The sequence below is a fragment of the Vicia villosa genome, linkage group LG1 (assembly GCF_029867415.1).
Source record: "Vicia villosa cultivar HV-30 ecotype Madison, WI linkage group LG1, Vvil1.0, whole genome shotgun sequence".
In the NCBI taxonomy this organism is placed as follows: domain Eukaryota; kingdom Viridiplantae; phylum Streptophyta; class Magnoliopsida; order Fabales; family Fabaceae; genus Vicia; species Vicia villosa.
Window position 1 is genome coordinate 75175535 of NC_081180.1, and position 23570 is coordinate 75199104.

Genomic DNA, 23570 nt, shown 5'->3' on the forward strand with positions numbered 1-23570 from the left:
TTGTGTTGTTGCAGACATGGACACCATAGATCTTGATTAGGAATGATAACTGTTAGTTTCTGGGTTGCAGACATGGATTTAGGACTAACAATCGTAGTGGGTATCGAGTTTAATGCCCCCGTGTTGTTTGTGTCGGTGGAGAAATCGCTGATGTGAATAGTACGGTTGAGCTTTCGTCGGTGTTGCAGATATGGGCACCGATGTGGCATCTGGAGTGATGCCCGGTGATGTTGATGCGTATTGTGAGTGTCGAGCGATAGATCTTCAGATTTAAGTATTCGACGGGTAGAACGAAATGCAATTCCATAACTATTTCTCTTAGACTATTGAGATTGTTTATCTGCTTTTATTTACTTTTCCCGCATTTACTTTCCGCACCCAATTCATGAAACTTAGAACACGAGATAGTCGAACGGCAGTTCTTCTCACCGATCTCTGTGGACACGATAATTCCCGGATGAATACTTCCAAAACTTTTGTTGCTTGCCGCTCTACCGCTTCAACAACCAACTTCATCTCATTTTTGAAAAGTTGAAAATTGTTGCAATTAAATTTCTTTCTCCTTCAACATTTGTTTTGATTTTTGATCTTGATAATGAGAGACTTATAATTTATTGAGGGAGACGCCGTCTTGAAACTAATATTTCTTGAAGATTTGATAATTTTTTTCAAGTTCTTGCAAGATTGAGGTTGTTGTCATTGGTGCTGATAAATTCCAGTGAAAAGAAGGAGGATCTTCTTTCTAGATTGCCTTGGTAGTGAATTTGTGGAAGGCTATGTAAAAGGAAGAGTTCTTCTTAAATTGTCAAACAATTCATCTCTCAAAGAATTGGTAGGATCAAGGGGTAATTGCTAAACTCGAAGGCTTGGAACAGATTGGTGAAGATTCAATAAGCGTGAATCGAGTAAAGATTACACAAAAGAGTTTGACATTAAGTTGTATACAAGTCAAGATCTAGATAGGAGATTTATATTTCTCAACATTATTGTGGATAAGCAATTGTATGAAGTTTTGCAATATTTGTCAAATTAAAATGAACAATGCAGGTTCCAATGAGAAACCATTGAAGAGTGCATGTTGGCAAAGCGAGGAAGAACGCGGAAGCACTATAAATCCTGATGTCTTCTCTCTCTCTCTCTCTCTCTCTCTCTCTCTCTCTCTCTCTCTCTCTCTCTCTCTCTCTCTCTCTCTTTTACTCCTGCATCTAATTTTCGTTGGATATTGCATGCTTAGGTTTTTCAATTCTTAGAGTATTTTATCGTTTATTCAGCTGGTTGTGATATATTACGTAATGTTAGATTTTGTTATAATTGGTGCCTAATCGAGCTTAAGTGGTGATTAAATTCTGAGAATCCGTTGAGTTTAGAATTTGTTAAAATCGAGCGGCGTCCTCCTTTCCTTCTTTCTCTCCTCATCTCCGAATAGAAGAATTGGTATGTATAATCACACCTCATGAAGTATACTACTGGTATCAATTGAATACCTTTGTTTATCATTATTACATCATCTTTGATATATGTGAAGTGATTAAGTGTTAACGTAATCAAGTTTTAATAAAAGTATAATTCTTATATTTCGCTATAAAATCTTCCATGCCTAAACTTTGAAAAATCTTTGATAATCCATTTTGGAAAATTGGTTGAATTTTTTTAGTCTATTCACCCCCTCTAGACTGTTTTTTTACTCCATATTCTCACCCAATACTAACCTTGTAGGTTCATTCTATCTTCATCAACCAGAGACTCTCGCCGCCACGTCTAAGAGCTTACGCGACATATTTCATCAGAACATCACCATCTTCATGTTCCACGTTGAAATAGTAGCGACGTTTGTTGGAATCGTTTCCTAATTCTCGTGAAGTTCCTTTTAAGATTCCTCTAAGTTTCCCCGTTGTATCGCCATAACATTTTTTTAACTGCTTCAATCACCATTAATTTATGTAATTATCAGGAATGGTAAAACTGAAAACTACTCAATCAATCATTCATTAAAATTTCATAGCACCGATATCCATCACCGTGTCGAAAAAGCCATATCTCTCGCATGGAGCATAAACTCTAGTGTCAGCATCATATTCTCCTGCCACACCTTTTTCACCAGCAATATCAAGGTTGAATGTTGGACCGATTCCTACCAACATTGGCGATGGCTTCTCTATCTATCCATTATCAACAAGAAGTATCTCCCTTCATATTCTCAATTACGGTAGTATTATCTTGCCCACGAGAGCTGCTCAAGAAAGCCACAAAGAGACTGGCCCCAAAATCGAAAAAGAAAGGGAAAAAAATTCAAAAGATGAAATACCCATTTTGGGGTTCTAATATAGATAATATGTGTGTGGTATCTCTAATGAAGTATTTCCATTGGTAATAATGACTAGAATAACCAATTGCAAAGTATCAAGAATCCTGATCGACGGGGGAAGCTCGTGTGACATCATGTATGCTGATCTTTTATAGAGATTATGGTTGGAAAGGGAGAGAGATTATCTCCTTACGCTGATCCCCATATACATGCGTTAAGTTACTGCGTAAAACACATTTAGGGAGGCATATAACTGATGGTTACCCTAGGAAAGGAAGAGATATAAGGACAATAGACGTATAATTTATGGTGATCCCTTACAAAAGTGTTTACATCTGTATTTTTGGGAATACCCTTCTTTGTTATTCTTGACATCATCACTTCTATCTTGCACCTGAAGATGAAGTAGCATAATGTTCATGAAGAACTAGTAATCTTACTCATTGACTTAGCAAGAGCCCTTCAAATAAAAGAAACACAACTAAAAAAATCCGACTGCAGTAACTCCTCGGTAGAAGAAAAAGATAAAAATACCCAACCCTTATAAGCAATGCCAATTAGATATCAACATCATACATTTTGACATGCGTTTAATTGATGAGATCACGAAGGATGATGAACAAGACCTACCAATGGAAACTATAATGAAGATCCCAAGAATAATTCCATACAACGAGTTTGTAGTCGTGTAACTAGACAAAAATCTATCTAGAACAATGAAGATATGAGCCGACCTTCCTGGTTATATGGAAAGAAACTTCATAAAATCTCTCATTGCTAACATCGATATATTTGTCGTCTTCCCAAATGAAATGCCTGACATCGACCCCCTAATTTGAACAACCCCTCTGTCTAGTACGTAGTATAGAGGAGAAGGTATAAATCGCCATAAAAATTCAAGGCTGCCAACAAAACTGTTCGAGGACTTCTTCAAGCAAAATTTATTTCTGAATTGACGTACACTAAGTGGTTGTCTAATTTGGTTCAAGTCAAGAAAGTAACATCCAAGTGGATCATATGCGTTGACTACATAAACCTAAAAAAATCTTGTCCTGAATACTAATATCCTTCATTGATTCCTATTCCAGATACATTCAAGTTCCAATGCATGAAGTAGGTAGGGACAATACTGCCTTCATGAGGAATCACACTAATTTTAGATACAATGTCATGCCTTTTGGGCTGAAAAAGCACGTGTGGTATACCAAACAATGATAAACAAGATCTTTGTAGAGGAATTGGGAAAATGTTGTAGGTATATATAGATGGCATGATCATCAAATCTAGTGAAGAGAAGTTACCAGAAGTCCACCTTATTAGCATATTCAGTTATGCCTTATAATATAATATGAGATTCAATTCGAAAAAGTGCACCTTTGGCATTAGAGCCGACAAACTTTTGGTGTTCCATTTAACTGAGAGAGACATCGCAGGTGACCTTGACAAATGTGACACAATTATGAAGATGGAAAATCCAACCACAAAGGTTAAGATAATGAAGTTTAATGGACTTCTCATCACTCCCAACAAATTCATTTCGAGGTAATCCCAACACAAACTTCCATTCTACCGACTCATAAGAAAATAGGTGCAATTTGATTAGATCCTAAAATATGAGGAAGCCTTCATATTACTATAAATTGCCTTTCCATTCATATAATCATATCCACATCCTTAATCGAAGAGACCTTGTTCCTCTATTGTTATATCCGCCAAGGTAGTAAGCTCAAGTTTATTGGATGAATACAATGGTTAAAGGTCTAGAAGGGGGGTTGAATATACTAATTCCCTTCAATTATTTTTAAAACTAGAGTTGCTTTGAGGAATCTTTAATGGTGAAAATAGTTATGAAATTTCATGATTTTTGTTAGACAAATAGACATCACCCATAACCCAGTGTATTTCATATCGAAAGCACTGGCTGACCCTAAGATGCGCAACCATAAAATTGATTTTGATTTAGTAACAAAACCAAGGAAGATGCAATGCTAATTTTTAGCACATACCAACTTATGAAGCATATCCTCCATAGGCCCGATGACAAAGTGGTGGATTGAGATCTTCGAGTTCGACACTTCCTTTGAACCCAAAAAGACCTTTAAGGTGTAATTATTGCATAATTCATTACATAAATGACACTAGCAATATTAGAACCGTCCAAAAAGTGGACCATCTTCATGGATGGGTCACCAAACATCGAAGGAAGTTATGTGGGGCTTATCCTCAAGAGAGATGAATGACTAGTAGTAGATGTATCTTTGCACTTTGAATTCCCTACAAGAAGAATTATTGGCCTCATCCTAACATCGGATATGGGAGTATCGGAAGATAAACTACACATAGAATCACAACTTTTATTTTTCCAATTTAGGGGGAAGCACAAGCCAATGACCATATTACAAAAATACATTAGCATAGTTAAAAGACAAATTTAGCTTGTTTAAAGCATTTAAGACCACCCATGTATCTCATGAAAAAAACATGAGTTGATGTTTTGTTCAAATTGGAAAGTATGAGAGCAATATGCACTAACCATTCTTCCATCTCGGAGACACTTAACAAACATAGCTTTGTCATATCGAACATTGTGGCTTCTGTGACAAACAATACCAAATGAATGTCATTGATAACACTAATAATGGAGTACATCAAGTCTAAAATCCTTCCAATAACTCTCGTTGAAGCTATTATGGTGATGAGGAGAACATGTATATATTCACTCAGAGAAGGAAAACTGTAAAAAAAAAGGTTTGTCCACCCCCAAATAAAATGTACAGAGAGGAAGGAAGTTGGGTACACCTTCCTAGAAGTCCAAAAAGGCATATCTGGGAAACAAATGGGTGGAAGAGCCCTTGATAAAAAGGTTCTCAGGGATGGATATTATTGGCCTTTAATGGTCTAAGATGCTAAAAACTATGTCATAAAATGGAATCAATGTCAGAAACACGAGGACATTCATTTCCCCCTACTTCCAAGCTGTAGATGTTAATCAACCATGGCCGTTTTCCCAATGGAGCATGCATATCATTGGTACCTTCATATTGGCCCCAAGATAGCTAAAGTTTACGATTATAGCTATAAATTATTCCTCCAAGCGGAGCTAAGTAATATCTCTAGTAAAAATAACAACAATTGTTATTTAAAAATCTTTATGAGAAATGTTCTGATAAGATATGGCACCCCCAATATATTACCACAAACAATGGAACCTTGTTTAAGAATAAGAACTTGAAAAATCTCTTTGAGGATCTCGGAGTTAAACACTATTTCATATTAGTAAATCACACTCATACAAAAGAACAACCTTAAACTATCAATAGGTTATTATTGAAAGGATTGAAACTGAGACTTAAAAGATCTAAAGGAAACTGGGTGTAGGATGTCGTACAAGTCCATTGGGAATACCATACTACACCTTATTCGACAACCGAAGAGGATATCCTATGACACAAAGGTCGTTATTCTCGTTGAGGTAGGAGAATTCATATGGAGGAAGACATAACCCTTACAAAGAGAAGATAATTATCAAGAAATCAGAGAAGTGCTAGACTTCTTTGATGAGAAAATATACTTCGCCTTCAAATAAGCCACTACTTTGAAGTACAGTCAAAAGATAAAACCCATGGATTTTGCAGCCCAGTGATCGCGTACTATGAAGGGCCAACATTGAGGGAAGAAACTCTGGAGAAGAGACACATGCCCTTAACTGAAAATAACAATATATGGTACAAACTAGCACAGGAAATAAGCTTACACCATCGAGACTCTTCACAAGGAAATTATCCATAGGACCTAGAATTTTGCAAAGTTTAGGTGCTATTACAACTAAGTCGTTTCCTCGTTTAAAATTTAGAGCACTTGTGAAAAATATACAAATGTACCATTTTTCTTAACAATTTAATGAATAAGATTTTCACCAAATTTTACTTGCATCATCATTTTTGTAGAAGGTCAAGCCTAAGGATTTTTATCCCGATGATCTCATACTTTGAAAGGCCGACATTGAGGGAAGAAACGCTAGAGAAGGGAAGTTTTCTCCTAACTGAGAAGGACCGTACCAGGTCTAAACTAGCACATGCAACGAGACTTACACCATCAAGACTCTTCATAAGGAAATTATCCCAAGGACTTGGAATGCGGAAAAATTGAAGTGGTGTTATAGCAAAGTAATTTCCTTGTTTTAAATTTAGAACACATGTGAAAAATCTATAAATATAACACATGAAGAACGTCGCATTAGGTGAACCTCCTCTTAGAAGCTAGCTACTAAGGAGTACACGAAGCAGATCCCCTATCATGTTGGACTCAACCCAGATTCTCACTTGAGGATAGAGAAGGGGAACAAACCCTTAGCTAGACATGATCCCTAGAGGCGTCAAATAAATTAAAGTCTGACTCACAATAACAATTCCAAAGAACCAACGGACAACCATCCTCGAAAGATAATGGTCGATGCAGATAATGAAAGCATAATACTATGATAAATGATGAATTAAAATAATTCATAGAAGCAAATCCAAGGGTCATTACAATATAAGCAAATGAAAATCAAACAAAGAAAGACAACATGGTTGCATTATGAAATGAAAAGTATAAGTAATGCTTAGGAAGCCAGAGCTCCCTCGAGAAGGACCAACTTCCCTTCTATGACTTCCTACTCAATATGGATTTTATCTATCAGGATCTTCACTTTAGGACAAAATAGTTATACTTGGTTCATATTATTATCAAAGGATGCTTTCATGGCATTACTTCTAATATGAATGACTCTAGTAAACTAATTATGCCATGTGTATCTTTCTTCCTCCACCTTCTTCAATTGCTCCTTTGGATTTTTAACCTCTTCCAAATGAGACACTACACCTCCCTTAGAGCGGCCCCCATATCTTCCATAATTTTGTTGGTAGTCTTGAGCGATTCATTGGCCTCAACCAAAGCAAATTTGATATCGGACAATAAGATATGGGTATCACCTAGGGTTTTCTCCTTCTCCTTCACTAACTTCTAAGTTTTTTCACCTTTGTATCTATAGAATAAGGGAAATTGTGCTCCTTCACCTACTCCTGTGCATCCCTTAAGACCTTTATTGCCTCAGCAAGCTCCTTCAGAAGACTATTTATTTCTAAAAAGACATAGTGAATCCACTTTTGCAAGACCTCAGTCTCCTTCCTAAGATTGTTTTGGATCCAAGGCCTCCCATTTATTTGTGACACCAATGAAAAACACATTGTCTACTCGATGCAAATAGGATGACATCTCTTCCATCACTTCTTGGAAACTCGACTCAGTCTAACAAGGAAAGTAGTTGAAAACACTATTTGTGAGTCGGGCTTAATGTACTTGGCTGGAATGGGGCCAGTGGTAAGGAGGAAAGACTCTATGGCATAAGTAAGTGACACACTTTGATTCCCATTATTATCAACTTCCTCGACTCAGAAATCCCAACTTGTGCTTCTTCAAATCTTCTCACCAATGGTAGGCTTCTTATCCTTATCTCGCTTGGAAGAATATTCACTAACCATCCTCGACAAAGATCGATCAAAGGATGGTTACCCTATTGATCTTGATATGTTTTACTCTGACCTTTAGAAATCGGAGGGCCTGGGTTCTGTACACTCTCCTTGGGGTTGACCCTTTAAAAGCTTTGGATCCTATTACACACCCCATTTCTCAGCCATACTTTAGGCCTCCATTAGTTGCACCATAAGAGACATTGGAGGATGAGCCATACTTTTTTAAGACCCACATTCATTGCCACCATCACATTGATAATTCTAATGTTATCTATGAGGAAAAAGAATAAATGATGAATACATAAGGAAAATCAGACAGTGTTAAAAACTCAAGAATAAACTATGCCCATCCTCTTGACCAAATATTTGATGTCTCTCCTCTTTCGTGGCAGCCTCTACCACTATCCAATTTTCTTGATGACATTTCTTCTTTTTTGAGGCCTTCCCATTAGAGGGACCAACCTCATCCACAAGACCAAGATTTTCCTAAAATGAGACGCGACGAGACTGACCTTAAACATTCCTCCTCCGAGGACAGATCACATGACTTGTGTATATAAGTATCTGAGCCAACAAAAAAATGATGATTCTTTGAATACTTAGAGAGCTTTTCCATAAGCTTCGGATCCGACAAGGCATCTTGAGGGGAAGAAAGAGCACATCCTGAGATGGAGTGTATATGATACACACGACCCTATGTTATCAGGCATAAACTTTCACAAGCACCGCGACAAAGGAGGATGACCAGTGTAATACGTTGGGAGATTTGACTTTTATATTTTCACAAGCAAATGTTGCGGTGAGCAAGAGTCGCCACCGACTTTTATTTTATCCAATTAGGAAAGGAAAAAAGAACAAGAAAGACCTTTTGTGAAAAAGAGTTCGGGGGGGTAGGTTATACAAAGGGAAGGTGTAAGCACCCTTTGCATCCATGGTTATCCATGGGCTCTTAACTGCTTAACTCACTTGTTTGTTTGAAAATCTTGAAAAAGCATAGTGTGTGTATTTTGAGAAATAGTTTGTTTTTGGAAATGTCTGAAGAGACAATGTTGAAAAACGGGGTGTGAAAAGCATTTTTTTTGTTGTGAGCAAGCACTTGAGAGTTACCTACCCTAAGGTCTTTCCTATTCTAAAGACTTTCCTTGAGCGATAGTACTATCCATACCACATAAGGGTAGGTAGTCCTATACATTGGATGTGCGAGTCATCGAAGGGTCATCAAATTGTCACAGGGGCTATCCATACCATGAAGAGGGTAGGAAGTCCTATGAGATATGAATAGTCATAAAGGCAACCAATAAGGATACCTTAGCCATCGAAGGGACTATCACCATTTAATCGAGGGACAAGATCATTTACACCGAAGGCGATGTCGAAGGGACTATGATCTTTAAATTGGAGGGACATGGTGATTTTGAATCGAAGGCAGCACATGCTAAGGCATCCCTACGCTCGAGGGACTTGACTATTATTTTCTGAAAGGCAACAGAAGAGGGGAAACCTAAAGGTGAGTGTGTGAACAGTAAAATGAGTGTGTTAGATTCAGATATTTAGTCTTGAAAGTTAGTGATCTAACAGTTGTTTTTAAGTCTTATCATGCAATCCTATTAGCCATACATCTAAGCAGTTAATATCGGCAGAAAAATAAAGTGCGGGAATGTAAATCTACGCTATTACAAAAAATACCCTTTTGCAACCTATACATCGATTTCTAAAATTTTAAAAGTAAATGAATAATTAAATAAAGGGCCGAATTTAAACAAACACGCGCCATTCAGTGGAATTAGAGATGAGAAGAAGAATCGAGAGAATATGGAGGTTGGTGAAAAAGTTTAGGTTAATAATTAAAAATTAATCTAATTGGCCTAACTAAATCAAACCTAATTAACTAAATTAATTCTAATTAATTATTGGTAAGTTGATTAAATTAATTATCTAAAACCTAATCACCTAATTAATAAAAAATTATGTTAAAATTAAACCTAAAATCTAATTAATTTAAAATCCTAAAATTAATTATTTACCAATTAATCTAATTGATTGAAAACTATGTTAGTTTTAAAAGAGAAAAGAAAGAAAGAAAAAAAACAAGATAATAAGAAATAACACAAACAGCAAAAAAAAAAAAACTATGAAGAAAATAGGGCGCTGGATTCAGTGCGTCCGTCTTCTGAGGGTGCATTGTGGAGCAGCATTCATCTGGCCTAAGGATCTGCACGTGCAGGGGTCCAACGGTAGATATTGGGAGGCGTACCATGAACCTCCATGAGCTAGCTGCGTGGGATCTATGAATCAAAGAAACACACACAATTATGAAAAAAAAACAAGGAGGGATGGAGCTGGGAATCGATCCCACGTTTGAAGTCTCACAGGCGTGCCCCTCTTGTCATCTGTGCCATTTATCTTCGCTGTCATTGAAATGGTTAACAATAAATAAATATAAAGGACAAACATTAAATGGAAAAGTCAACGTGGGCCCATCTGCGTGCGTGTTCACCAATGAGACGGAGAGAGAGAAGCTTAATTCGTTGACTGGCAAATCACGTCGCGTGTAGATGCCACGCGATCCTCATCTTCTTCCTCCTGAACCTGCAATTATTTAGCGAGGAAACAACTTGAATTTTGCTACGTTTTAGCTACACCAATTCCGTAGCAAATACCTGTAATTCACCAACTGTAAGAAAACGCATCAAACATCAAAATAAAAAGCCCAGATTTACGTTTTAGCTACGTTTTATGATTTAACTTGTAGTTAAGTGAATAAATCCATAATTAAATAAAATAAAAATCACAAAATAGATAATAATTGGTTTATGGGCTTCCCATGAGGCCATAAACACGTGGGAAACTCAAATATGGAGGCCCAATATTCAAAAGTTCAATAATTCTCATTTGAGGTTTCATGCCTTTTTTTTCAATTTTCCCCAACTTGTAACAATCATAACTCACTCAATTTTTATCACATGGAGATGTTCTTGTACTTTTTGGAAATCTTAAGATGTCCTCTATAAGCCACTTTGGAAGCTTTTTTGCATTTGGGGATTTTATCTTGAAGATATGGCTCCTAACAAAAAACTGCTTTTTGCGAACTTCTAGAAGGACCTGTAATGTTTTGGCTCATATCTCTCAAATGATGCATTTCCTGGTCTTGGGCCCAACATCAAATTGTAGATAATTGAATTTACTTGAGAATGAGCTTTGGTTGGACAATTTATGTAATACCCCGTATTAATTAAATGCTCTAATGTATTAACTGACACTGAGGTTTTATCAATTGGTGCATTAGAGGTACTTTTGGACGTTAAGTTAGTAGTGTAACTTAAGATATTTTTCTTATATCCTTTCCTTTTTGCTTTTCTTCTTCATTCTACACCAAGAAGAGGAAGTTAGAGAGAAGAAGTAGAGAGAAGGAAGAGCAAGAGGAGAAAGAGGAGAAAAGCTTGGATCTTCACCATTTCTCCGCCGAATCAACTCATCTTCGACATCAACGACTCTTAATCGAGGTGGGTTCTAGTTAGAAACTTATAGCTTTGATTGTGGATGAGAAATCATAAGTTTTGATTTAGGGATTTTTGTATAGAGGAAATCTAGGTTTTGGACAAGTTCATCAATGTTCATGAGCAAAGTGATTATAATCCATAAATAGATCAACTATAGTTTGTATCCATGCTTTAATCTGATCTGGAACAGGTTTAGATGGTTTAGATGGTTTTGAACCATGGAAATTTGTGGGTGAAACAGAACTGAGAACTGAGTTCTCGCGCGCTTCGCGGCGCGAACGGGGCTGCGCGGCGCGAGCTATGCAGGTTTTTATGGGTTTTGCTTCTGTCTTCAGTACGCGGCGCGTACTGGGTGTCGCGGCGCGAACAGTTTGGAAATCTTTAGAGTTTTGCTACTGCCAGAGGTTGGCGGCGCGTAGATTAGTTAGCGGCGCGAACATTGTTGGAAATTATGAGAGTTTGCTTCTGCCAGAGGGTTCGCGGCGCGATCTAGTTGTTGCGCGGCGCGAACTGAAGCTTTCTTAACCAATTTTCTTAGATTAATGAACATTGTTTCATTCGTAACTTTTTAACCGTAAAACTGTTTTAACCGCCGTTCGAAGCAGTAATAGGCTAGGAGCGTGTACTTTGTAGTAGTGTAGATTTTGGAACCATGAGGACGTTATGCTCTTGGTATGATGCTTATGTACTCTATAATTGTTGTTGAGTTCTATTGCTGGTGGATTGGTAATACCTTGTTATATGTGTTTATATCGAGGGGGTTAATAACTACATTGTTATGTGAATAAAGAATAAGTGAGGAACACTAGGAATTGTTAGGTTGTGTAGCTTAACAAAGAAACCTAGGATGAGACATTATATGGAACATACGTGTTGGAATCTTATGAGGAAAGGCTAACAGGCCTAGTGGTTTGCGGAAGCGATCACCATTGTTGATGTATTAATCGGAACCGTTGTATTTTCTTTATTTCTTTATTTTTCCTTTGAATGCTAACAGGCATTCACCGTGCAGAGAGGCACAATAATCTTGGCAGGTTTGATTCCCGCTGTTGTGTACGAATGGAACCTACGGGTAGAGACTTGTGATGGTGTACGGGCCATGTGAAGTGACGATTCATGGGGAAAGGATCATGAGTCCGAATCCATGTCGTATGTCAAGATTTTCCAAAGGATCCATGACTCGTGCCACCTCCTAGACGTAGAAGGGGACGGGAATATGGGGATGCCTTGGTATTGGTTTCCGATTAGTAATCTTGTGTTGAGTTGTTGAACTCTAAGTATGATTCCATATAATGATAGTGTGAGAACTCAAGGTCTAGTTCCTTATGACTTGAGATTTATAGGCTAGAACCTTGTAAAGCCGAGAGGATCCATAGGATAGGGAACCCACTGGGATTTTATATCTCACCCCATTATATATTGATTTCAGGTACTACAGGTTCCGCGAAGGGTAAGGAGAAAGAAGTTTGATTTCCTTATTCCTTGTACTTATTTTTGGATATGGCGAAGCTTCCGTTGTGGAGTTCTTTTGAGATCATTGTTTGATCTAGTTCTTAGTATTTTATTTTGAACATCTTGTATGTATTATGCCATTGTGTAGAACTTTTGTATTTGGGCATTAATATGTATAATGTGTTGTCTAGGAACTTATTGGTATTTCAGTACCAAATACTTGGATTCATGTATACTTATATGATTTGATGCATGTATTTATATATGGGTGTTACAGTTGGTATCAGAGCAGGTCGTATCCTCGACCTAGCCATGAGATATTATAAGTGTTTCTTTCTGTCCAAGATGTGTTGTGTTTCCATGAGTTTTGTTGTGTTATGACTATGGCATTGAGCCTGATCAACTTAATCCCATTTTGATAACCTTCAGGAACATGGCGGACGGACGCAGGACTCATGGTCGACCCCCCACACGACCTCCACAAGTGAATACACCGGATGGCAGTGCGAATGTTCCATGGCCCCAGTTCATGCAACAGATGCAACAGCAGCAGAATCAGTTCATGCTGCAGATGATGCAACAGATGAATGGCGGTCATAATGCTCCAATGGTTGTGCCCGAAGCTGTAGGTGGGACTTATAGGGATTTCATTCGCATGAATCCTTCGGAATTTCATGGTGGATTAGATCCTATAAAGGCGCATGAGTGGGTGGCCAATGTAGAAGGAATCTTTGAGATCGTGCATTGTAGTGAAGAGGACAAGGTAGTGTTTGCTTCTCATTCGCTGAAAGGTCCAGCTATGAGGTGGTGGAAGGGTGCTTCTGCTTTGATGACTACTCAGGGAGTACCTAAGGAATGGGAGAATTTCAAGACCACTTTTATGGAGAAATACTTTCCTAGTTCACTGAGGACTAAGAAGGAATTGGAGTTCCAACAGTTAAGGCAGGACAATATGTCAGTAGCTACTTATGCTGAGAAGTTTGAAATTTTGGCTGCTTACTCTAGGCAGGCCGCGTATGCTCCTGATGAGGGTTGGAAGGTGGACCAGTTTCTGTTTGGTTTAAGGGCTGATATCTCACATAGTGTGTCCCAGAGGGAGTTCACTACTTATACGGAGTTGTTGCGACAATGTTATGTGGCTGAGACTAGTTTGAAGAAAGTTCAAGCTGAGGAAGATTTGAAGAAGAAGAATCAACATGAAAGAGGAAGGCCAAGCCAACAATTTCGACCTAGGCCACAAGCTTTCAAAGGAAAGCAAATGCAAGGTCCTCGGTCTAGTGCACCTCCGGTGTGTCGTAGTTGTGGTAAGAATCACCTCGGAAGATGTGCCTTTGAAGGGGTGAAATGTTTTCATTGTCATCAAGAAGGGCATATGGCTAGGAATTGTCCTCAGAATAGGAATCAAGTTCAAGGAAGGGGTACTGGTAGAGTTTATACCTTGGATGCTAAGAAGACTAAGGGTGATAACTCTTTGATTGCGGGTACGTGTTTCATTAATGGGCATTCTTGTTTTGTTCTATTTGATTGTGGAGCAACACACTCTTTTGTGTCATTACAATGTATGAAGCGACTTGGGTTGCAAGCTACTCCTTTATTTCCTCCTATGGCGGTTACTACTGCTATGGATGAGATGGTAGAGACACCGTTGGTGTGTGAAAATTGTGTGTTATCTGTGGGTGGTAGGAATTTCCAGATTGATCTTGTTTGCTTACCACTTAAGAAGGTAGACGTTGTTTTGGGGATGGATTGGCTTTCTGCTAATTCGGTGTTCATTGGGTGTGAGGAGAAGTTAATCATCATTCCAACTGAAGAAGCTACTCCGAAGGATGTGTTGACTACTATACTAGAAGGTACGGTAGGTATGATTAATTTCTTGTTTGAGAAAGAGAAGTCTGTTCTGTTGGTTCTCACTAAGGAGACGGGTGACAAGTTAGAGGTTTCACAAATTGCTGTCGTTAGAGAATTTCCCGATGTTTTTCCCGAGGATGTCACTTCTCTTCCTCCGGAAAGGGAAGTGGAATTCTCTATTGACCTGGTACCGGGAACGGCTCCTATATCCGTTTCTCCGTATCGGATGGCACCACTTGAATTAAGAGAATTGAAGGGGCAATTGGAAGAACTGATGGCTAAACATTTTGTGCGACCTAGTGTCTCACCGTGGGGAGCTCCAGTGTTGTTAGTAAAGAAGAAGGATGGTGGGATGAGACTATGTATTGATTACCGTCGGTTGAATAAGGCCACCATCAAGAACAAATACCCTTTGCCTAGGATAAACGACTTGTTAGATCAATTGAAAGGAGCCTGTGTGTTCTCGAAGATTGATTTGCGGTCAGGTTATCACCAAATCCGTGTGAAGAGCTCAGATGTGCCAAAGACTGCATTTAGAACCCGTTATGGTCATTACGAATTCTTAGTGATGCCTTTCGGTGTTACGAATGCTCCAGCTGTTTTCATGGATTATATGAATCGTTTATTTCAGCCTTACTTAGATCAATTTGTGGTAGTCTTTATCGATGACATTCTTATTTATTCTCATACTCCACAAGAGCACGAAGAACACCTGAGGATTGTTCTGTCGGTACTGCAAGAAAATCAATTGTTTGCTAAGTTAAGTAAGTGTGAGTTTTGGATGACAGAGGTAAGATTTCTTGGTCATGTTATATCTCAAGGAGGTGTGGCAGTGGACCCGACAAAAATCGAAGCGGTAATTAATTGGGAGAGACCGAGCAATGTCTCAGAAGTCCGAAGTTTCTTGGGCTTAGCCGGCTACTACAGAAGATTTATAAAAGGGTTTTCTCAATTGGCTTTACCAATGACTAGACTTACTCGGAAGGAGTGTCCTTATGATTGGGATTCGGGGTGTGAACAGAGTTTCATGGGTTTGAAGGAAAGATTGACGACTGCTCCTGTTTTAATCGTTCCTGATCCAAATAAGTCCTACGAAGTATTTTGCGATGCTTCCAAGAAAGGGTTAGGAGGAGTATTGATGCAGGATGGTCAGGTGGTAGCATACACATCTCGACAGTTAAAGGTTCACGAAGAGAATTATCCAACTCATGATTTAGAATTGGCTGCGGTTGTTTTTACCCTAAAGGTGTGGCGTCATTACTTGTATGGAGTTCATTTTGAAATGTTCAGTGACCACAAGAGTTTAAAGTACCTATTCGATCAAAAGGAGTTGAATATGCGTCAGAGGCGGTGGATGGAATACTTAAAGGATTATGATTTTGACTTGAAGTATCATCCAGGCAAAGCAAATAAAGTGGCGGATGCTTTGAGTCGGAAGGTGTTAAAGAGGGCCGAATTAATGATGTCAGAGTATGCACTATTGGAGAAATTTCGAGATCTCAACCTTCAATTTGTTTGGACCCAAAATGGAGTATTGATGGGAAACTTGAATGTTAATTCTACTTTGAGAAACGACATCCAACAAGCACAAGCGTCTGATACTAAGTCACAAGAGGTGTTGGTTCAACCAGGTTTTACTCGAGCTACAGATGGGGTGATTATGTTTAATCAGAGGATTTGTGTTCCGGATGATGCGTTATTGAAAAGAAGGATTTTGGATGAAGCTCACAAGGGTGCTTTCACTATACATCCGGGTTCTTCAAAAATGTACCAAGATTTAAAAGGGGATTATTGGTGGTCCGGAATGAAAAGAGATGTCGCAGTGTACGTATCAGAGTGTGCGGTGTGCCAACAAGTAAAGATTGAACATCAAAGGCCGGGTGGATTGTTACAACCACTAGAGATTCCAATATGGAAGTGGGATAGTATTTCAATGGATTTTGCGGTTAGTTTACCTCGTACTCAAGGTGGATATGATTCTATTTGGGTGATTGTAGATCGGTTGACGAAATCTGCACATTTCTTAGCCGTGAAGACTACTTACAAGGCAAGTCATCTTGCACGGTTGTTTATCGCAGAGATTGTGAAGTTGCACGGTGTACCCTCTAGTATTGTGTCGGATAGAGACCCAAAGTTTACTTCAAGGTTTTGGAGAGCTTTTCAACAAGCGATGGGATCTAAATTATGTTTGAGCACGTCGAACCACCCTCAAACGGATGGTCAAACGGAACGAACGATACAAACCTTGGAAGATATGTTAAGAGCTTGTGTGCTTGAAAGTAGAGGAAATTGGAAGGAGCTTTTACCATTGATTGAATTTGCATACAATAACAGTTATCATGCGAGTATCGGTATGGCACCTTATGAGGCATTGTATGGGAGAAAATGTAGAACACCGTTGTGTTGGTCAGAAGTTGGTGATGATAGAATTTTGGGACCCGAAATTATTCAAGAGACCACGGACAAGATTAGAATGATTCGTGAGAAGGTTAAACAAGCACAGGATCGTCAGAAGAGTTATGCGGATAACCGTAGGAGGCCTTTGGAGTTTATGGAAGGTGACCATGTATTCTTGAAGGTTACTCCGAGGTTGAGGTTGAAAGGACCGTTTAAGTCGAGGAAATTAAGTCCGAGATACGTGGGACCGTATGAGATTCTAGAGAGGATTGGTGAAGTAGCTTACCGTTTAGCCTTACCACCTTCTCTATCAGAAATGCATGATGTTTTCCACGTGTCTCAACTGAGGAAGTTTATTCCCGATCCTCTCCAGCCGGTGTTACCAAATGCAATTGAGATAGAATCAGATTTGACTTTTGAACCCTTACCGAGCCGTATCGTAGGAAGAGAGACTAAAGTGTTACGCAACAAGGAGATTCCTCTTGTCAAGGTTCAGTGGGATGTGACGCATCCGGGCGATGCTACCTGGGAACTTGAATCGGAAATGCGGGATACTTACCCTCACCTTTTCAGGTAATTCTTAAATTCGAGGACGAATTTCTATTTAAGTGGGGGAGGATGTAATACCCCGTATTAATTAAATGCTCTAATGTATTAACTGACACTGAGGTTTTATCAATTGGTGCATTAGAGGTACTTTTGGACGTTAAGTTAGTAGTGTAACTTAAGATATTTTTCTTATATCCTTTCCTTTTTGCTTTTCTTCTTCATTCTACACCAAGAAGAGGAAGTTAGAGAGAAGAAGTAGAGAGAAGGAAGAGCAAGAGGAGAAAAGCTTGGATCTTCACCATTTCTCCGCCGAATCAACTCATCTTCGACATCAACGACTCTTAATCGAGGTGGGTTCTAGTTAGAAACTTATAGCTTTGATTGTGGATGAGAAATCATAAGTTTTGATTTAGGGATTTTTGTATAGAGGAAATCTAGGTTTTGGACAAGTTCATCAATGTTCATGAGCAAAGTGATTATAATCCATAAATAGATCAACTATAGTTTGTATCCATGCTTTAATCTGATCTGGAACAGGTTTAGATGGTTTAGATGGTTTTGAACCATGGAAAGTTGTGGGTGAAACAGAACTGAGAACTGAGTTCTCGCGCGCTTCGCGGCGCGAACGGGGCTGCGCGGCGCGAGCTATGCAGGTTTTTATGGGTTTTGCTTCTGTCTTCAGTACGCGGCGCGTACTGGGTGTCGCGGCGCGAACAGTTTGGAAATCTTTAGAGTTTTGCTACTGCCAGAGGTTGGCGGCGCGTAGATTAGTTAGCGGCGCGAACATTGTTGGAAATTATGAGAGTTTGCTTCTGCCAGAGGGTTCGCGGCGCGATCTAGTTGTTGCGCGGCGCGAACTGAAGCTTTCTTAACCAATTTTCTTAGATTAATGAACATTGTTTCATTCGTAACTTTTTAACCGTAAAACTGTTTTAACCGCCGTTCGAAGCAGTAATAGGCTAGGAGCGTGTACTTTGTAGTAGTGTAGATTTTGGAACCATGAGGACGTTATGCTCTTGGTATGATGCTTATGTACTCTATAATTGTTGTTGAGTTCTATTGCTGGTGGATTGGTAATACCTTGTTATATGTGTTTATATCGAGGGGGTTAATAACTACATTGTTATGTGAATAAAGAATAAGTGAGGAACACTAGGAATTGTTAGGTTGTGTAGCTTAACAAAGAAACCTAGGATGAGACATTATATGGAACATACGTGTTGGAATCTTATGAGGAAAGGCTAACAGGCCTAGTGGTTTGCGGAAGCGATCACCATTGTTGATGTATTAATCGGAACCGTTGTATTTTCTTTATTTCTTTATTTTTCCTTTGAATGCTAACAGGCATTCACCGTGCAGAGAGGCACAATAATCTTGGCAGGTTTGATTCCCGCTGTTGTGTACGAATGGAACCTACGGGTAGAGACTTGTGATGGTGTACGGGCCATGTGAAGTGACGATTCATGGGGAAAGGCTCATGAGTCCGAATCCATGTCGTATGTCAAGATTTTCCAAAGGATCCATGACTCGTGCCACCTCCTAGACGTAGAAGGGGACGGGAATATGGGGATGCCTTGGTATTGGTTTCCGATTAGTAATCTTGTGTTGAGTTGTTGAACTCTAAGTATGATTCCATATAATGATAGTGTGAGAACTCAAGGTCTAGTTCCTTATGACTTGAGATTTATAGGCTAGAACCTTGTAAAGCCGAGAGGATCCATAGGATAGGGAACCCACTGGGATTTTATATCTCACCCCATTATATATTGATTTCAGGTACTACAGGTTCCGCGAAGGGTAAGGAGAAAGAAGTTTGATTTCCTTATTCCTTGTACTTATTTTTGGATATGGCGAAGCTTCCGTTGTGGAGTTCTTTTGAGATTATTGTTTGATCTAGTTCTTAGTATTTTATTTTGAACATCTTGTATGTATTATGCCATTGTGTAGAACTTTTGTATTTGGGCATTAATATGTATAATGTGTTGTCTAGGAACTTATTGGTATTTCAGTACCAAATACTTGGATTCATGTATACTTATATGATTTGATGCATGTATTTATATATGGGTGTTACAATTTATGATGAACCATGTTAGAGTTATGCCCAGTCAAAGTTCAGTTGACTTTATCTTGAAAACCCTAATTTAGAAACTTAGACTTTTGATGATTTTCCTGATGAATCATGATCAACCCTTGATCCAATGATGAATATCACCTCAAAGTGTTTATGTTGACCAAAAATCAGGAGTTTTGACTGTAGGTTGACCATAGTTGACTTTTAGGTTAAACTAGTCGACTATTGATCTTTTGAGCTTCTGACTAAGCAAACTTGTGAATCAGAGCTTGAAACTTGGTGTGAGGCTTATTTGAGACATATGAGATGCTATGAAGTCCACTTGAGGTATCAGAACCTGATTTTACCTTGAGAGAAGCAAAACCCTAATTGTGGACTGATTGTTTAGGAGAGGGTGAGCATGCTTGCTTCTTGTGTAGTTTTGAGCAATTGGAGGTCATATGATTCTAAAGAGACTACTTGAGCCAATTTATTTTGAAATATAGTGGGCAAATCTTGGAGTATGACAACCAGATAGTGACCAATACATACTCTATTAAACATTTAAAGGAATGAGAAACATTTAAACATACTCTAATCAATAAAAAGGAAAATATTATTAATTGATAAACAAATTAATTAATACATCACAAGAAATAAATTAATTAACAACAAATTAATTAAAACACCCACTCATTAACTAAATCTTTTAATTAATCAATTTCATTAAGGCTATGTTTGGGAGTTTGGAGGAAAAGGGAGGGGAGGACTTTAAAAAATAGGAAGAATTGGGTGAAAGGATAAAAAGATTTTGGGTAGGAGGGTTTTGAAGGGTTTGAGTTTATTCATAACACCAAAAACCCCATAAAATAGGGGAACTCAAAAATTGTATTGAAGAAGGGTTTTGGAGGGTTTTGAAGGGCTTACATAAATATTCCAAATATTTTTTAGGTTGTTATAGTATTCTGAAAATTATAAATAATGACTCGTTTATCATTCTAAACAAAATCATTTTTTTAAAAAAAAATGTCAAATATTTTCTTATATTTTTATAAAATTTCATTTTTGGAAGCCTTCCCCTCCCCTCCCTTCCCCTCCCCTCCAAACTCCCAAACATAGCCTAAAGAAATTGAAACATAAATATTTATTCATAACCATGTTTTTTTATATAGTATTGTAGTTGAAATTGTTACTAAACCAATAGTTTTAAACCAACTATGAAAAGCGGTTTTCATAGTAAAAATGATCTCAAGAAGAAATATAATGTTTTTTTTAACCTTGAGGGTTTAGGTTTAGTCCCCTTCTACACATCGTTCTTCGTTTTTTTAACATATTTAATTTTTTTTCTTTTATTTTTTTATTATAAATGATTCATTCGAATAACATTATTCAGATGGTGTGTCCGGAAAACACTGTTCGATATATTTCTAGTATACTTTAGTGTGATATATTGAGTTGAATTATCGTGACGAAATGAAAAAGACAATATCTAAAATTTTGAGAGAAAAAAAAAGAAAGATATAATGAGTCACTCATCGTTTATTATTCTATTTCTCTAAAACTATGCATGACGATCCCTCCATCGCACGGACAAACGTCTAGTATTTTTTAAACATTGGTATTTTAAATCATTTTTTTCTAAAAAAAATAAATAATCATACTTAAATATTTTTAACTCAATATTGTATTTTAAAAAATATTTAATTTTGTTTTGAAAAGTACGTACATAAATTTTGAATTGTATAATGTTGAATTTTATTCAATTTTCGTAGTAGAGCCGGAAGCTAGAGGGAACTCCACCAATCCGTGGGAATATCCATAGCCATATATAAAGTCTCTTTAGTTGACTTTGTCATTGTTTTTGAGCTTCACTTTATTAGTCATAGGAGCTGGGACCATAGAGTTTTAAAAGTCATAACGGTGGATGATGTTACTAGGTAGAAGAATACAAATACAAATATTTTCTATATCTGGTAGGGACATAATTTATTAGTCAACTTAATTTAACAATATTTGAATGGAATGACAGAGTTCTCTCATCTCATCGCTTAATCATATATTTTAGATTTAAATTTAATACTAAGTTCTGTAAAAGCAACAGGAATAATTGCTCAGATACCAGTAAGTGAGGGTTATTTGGGTCGTGTTGTAAATGCCCTAGCTAAATCTATTGACGGTCGAGGAGAAATTTTAGCTTCGGAATCTCGGTTAATCGAATCTCCCACTCCCGGTATTATTTCCAGAGGTTCCGTGTATGAGCCTCTTCAAACGAGACTTATTGCTATAGATTCTATGATCCCTATAGGGCGTGGCAGCGAGAATTGATTATTGGGGACAGACAAACAGGTAAAACAGCAGTAGCTACAGATACGATTCTCAATCAACAGGGACAAAATGTAGTATGTGTTTATGTAGCTATTGGTCAAAAAGCATCTTCTGTGGCTCAAGTAGTAAATATTTTACAAGACAGAGGAGCAATGGAATATACTATTATAGTGACTGAAACAGCAAATTCCCCAGCTACATTACAATACCTCGCGCCTTATACAGGAGCAGCTCTGGGTGAATATTTTATGTATCGTGAACGTCACACTTTAATCATTTATGATGATCCCTCCAAACAAGCACATGCTTATCGTAAAATGTCTCTTCTATTACGAAGACCCAGCAGTGTTAAATTTTTTTATGAAATTTTTATGGTTTATTATGATCTTACAAAAACTCGAGAGATTAGTTCAAAAAATTTCATTAACCAACTTTGTTTTGGTTAGGATTTATGATCTTTCACACTTTCATGTTTAACTTTCAATTGACTTTTCAAACCCAAACCTAATATTAAATCTTTCAAACTTAGCAACTTAAAAACACTTGTATGAGATGACAATTTTTTTCCAACTTATTCACTTTTATAGTATTTCTTCTACCACGAATTCTAACTTGTTCACTTTTATAGTATATTTCTACCGATATATAGCAATACCATTAGGGTGAAAGTTACTTTATTTCTGCAAAATGACAATGTTAATGATTAAATAGGTAAATGGTCATAATAACTATAATAACTATTGTATCTAATTTCTTTAGTTGTATTAACGTAAAAGAAACCTTTTCATAAATTTCAAATTTAAGTCATTCTCACGTAACTATTCTCCTATTTTTTCAATCAAGTTTTAACTTGAGATAATTTGTTGAAATAAATAAGGTTCTGATCGGTAATAGCATATTTTAAATTTATAACTTATGCCTTATCATTTACTATAAACGTGTATGTTTAAAAACTATTATTTAGTAACCTTTATTTTCTCACGAGTAAATAATTTATTTTAATAAACTAATTTAAGTAATTTATACATAATTTACAATTTATATTTTTTATCCTAATTTTATCTTTGTTATTTTAGTTGCAAGAAACTAAATAATAATTAAATATTATTTTATTATTTTATATGTATAAAATAGTTCAATCGTTAATTTTATTAAATACTACAAATTTAATTAACTTCGGTTAGTTTATCAATTATTTTTTGCTGACCATTTTATTTTTATCAATAAGATTTTAAATTACATCCAATTAAAAAATAATTTTAAAAATTAGTACAACAAAAGAAATAAATAAATTGTGGATCTTAAATTTTAAATATAATAATTAAAATCTAATAAGTAAAAAAATTATATAAACATAATAAGTAATATTTAATTTATATTAAGTAAATTGATCTTAATTTTAAATATATAAAAAATTGTTAATTTAATTTTTAGCATCTTTATAACAGAAAGATCCGCTCTTAAAAATAAAGAAACAAATACTTATGAGGTTATAGTGACTAACATTTGCTTGCTTGATGAGCCTAAATAAAATATATTCTTGTAAAAAAAAATATTTAAACAACGTATATATAAAAAAGATAAAGAATTTAATATTAAATAAGTATAAATTATTCTTGACAATAATA

At 37.0% G+C, this 23570-nt stretch overlaps 1 pseudogene; it reads left to right on the forward strand.

The window, feature by feature from the left end:
- The first annotated feature begins 3653 nt into the window (after positions 1–3653).
- Positions 3654–22388, forward strand: LOC131646169 (ATP synthase subunit alpha, chloroplastic-like; annotated as a pseudogene).
- Positions 22389–23570: the final 1182 nt, after the last annotated feature.